The sequence below is a fragment of the Otolemur garnettii genome, unplaced genomic scaffold (genome assembly GCF_000181295.1).
Source record: "Otolemur garnettii isolate 467f Iridium unplaced genomic scaffold, OtoGar3 scaffold00029, whole genome shotgun sequence".
NCBI lineage: Eukaryota > Metazoa > Chordata > Mammalia > Primates > Galagidae > Otolemur > Otolemur garnettii.
Genome location: NW_003852424.1, coordinates 13,552,145 through 13,554,539, shown reverse-complemented (window position 1 = coordinate 13,554,539; position 2,395 = coordinate 13,552,145).

The window sequence follows — 2,395 nt, the reverse complement described above, 5'->3', positions numbered from 1 at the left end:
CCTGTAGTCCCAGCTACTTGGGAGGCTGAGGCAGGAGACTCGCTTGAGCCCAGGAGTTGGAGGTTGCTGTGAGCTGTGAGGCCACGGCACTCTACTCGGGGATAGCTTGAGGCTCTGTCTCAAAAAGAAAAAAAAAAAACGCAACACCTCTATAGCTATAAGCATTATAATTTTAGCTTCAAAACCATCCAGCCCAGATATGAAAGCTTTTACCACTCAACTCAATGTAGATTTACAAGCTTTAAGAGCTTCTGTTGCCCATTTAGAAAAATCCATAAACTCTTTGCCAGAAGCAATAAACTTTTTTAAGAATGAAAGAACCGGCTCGGTGCCTGTGGTTCAAGTGGCTAAGGCGCCAGCCACATACACCTAAGGTGATGGGTTCGAATCCCCAGCCCGGCCCGCCAAACAACAATGATGGCTGCAAATAAAAAATGTCCGGGCGTTGTGGCGGGTGCCTGTGGTCCCAGCTACTTGGGAGGCTGAATCAGGAGACTCACTTGAGCCCAGGAGTTGGAGATTGCTATGAGCTTTGATGCCATGGCACTCTACCCAGGGGGATAGCTTGAGGCTCCGTCTCAAAAAAAAAAAAAAAAAAGAACGAAAGAACCTTAATAAAACTTTAAAGAAAGCAGATTATAATAATACCAACCAGCTTAAGTTTATAAAGAACACTTTAACTTTAATAAATAATAATTGATATAAAACCTTAGCTATAATAAGACCACTCTTCCGCCTTTTAATCAGAATAGCCAGCAGCCTCATTATGTTTAACCACTTCATAACCCTTGCACCTTTGTCCCCAAACAACTCAGGTAAATTGAAGATTCAATTGCCCATGAAACCAGTGAAGACTGTAATAACCGAGCCCCCAGCCCCTAACCCCCAGGCCCATGTACTTGTGAAGGGAACTTCTCTTAAGCCTTTTAGCCTCAGCTCCCCCTCCTCCCCCTTAAGGGAGGAGAAGTTAAGATCTGGGAAGAAGAAAGGCTTGGCGCCTGTGGCTCAAGTGGCTAGGGTGCCAGCCACATACAACTAAATGGCGGTTTGAATCTAGTCTGGGCCCGCCAAACAACAATGATGGCTGCAACCAAAAACAGCTGGGTGTTGTGGCCAGCGCCTGTGGTCCCAGCTACTTGGGAGGCTGAGGCAGGAGACTCGCTTGAGCCCAGGAGTTGGAGGATTTCTGTGAGCTGTGATGCCACAGCACTCTACCCAGGGGGACAGTTTGAGGCTCTGTCTCAAAAAATAAAAAATAAAAAAAGAAGATAAGGGAAGGAAGGGAGGCAGGGGTGAGCCCTGTGTGAAAAGGGCTGAAGTTGGTTTAAGGCCCAAGCTGTTCTCGGAAATTTACCAATACCTCTCATTTGATGATTTGTGAGTCAATGTGTCTAAAGTTAGCATGTACCTTCACCCTGAATTGTGCAAACCTCTTATGATGCACCCCATCTTATGGTGATGAAGTAATGTGTATGTACCTTCACCTTGCGACCCCGCTCTAACTGCTATGATTGGCTTCTGTATTGCACCAGCTTGCGGACCCTTGCAAATTAATGGTATAAAAAGGCACTCCATCTGCCAATTGGGGCTGATTGCCTTTGAGGTAATCCAGCCCGCTTGCGGGCGTTAATAAATTTTCTCAATTATTACATCAAAGTGAAGTCCACCTTTTTATCTCCATAGCTCTGACACTCTTTAGTGGGACTTAGGTTGGTGAGTTCCAGTGGGAGAGGTTTCTGCCAAGGAGCAGAGACAGGAGAAACTGCCTTACTCAATTTCTCTGCTGTCATCTCTCACCTCAGACTGTGAGCCACATCATGCCATTTCTGTCCCTGTCCCCACAGTGGCTCCAGAGGGCTCCTCCTATCACAGGAAACAGGCTAGGGAAGTGAAAGAAGGGCTTATCTATATCAGCCAAGGACCTGACATCTGGCCTGGCTTGGCCTTTTCCAGGTAGGCTCTCATCCTCCTCACAAGAAAACAGGGTCAGAGAAACAACAGACACTGCCCAAAGTCACACAGCTGGGGCTTGCACCCAGGCCTGGGAGACACCACGCCCAAGTTCTTGGTCATGGCTTTATACTTCTCTGCACCTCCACATCCCCATCTGCAAAATGGAGACACTGATAGGACCTACCCCCAAGGGCTGAAGAGAGGGTGGGCTGAGCACACACCTGTTGCGTTGTTTTGTGTTACCATGCCTGCCAAGCTGATTCAATTATGTGAAAGTAGTTTGGGGTTTTTGTTTTGTTTTGTTTTGTTTATTTATTTTTATTTTTATTTTTATTTTTTTTTGACAGAGCCTCAAGCTGTCCCCCTGGGTAGAGTGCCATGGCATCACAGCTCACAGCAACCTCCAACTCCTGGGCTCAAGAGAGTCTCCTGCCTCCGCCTC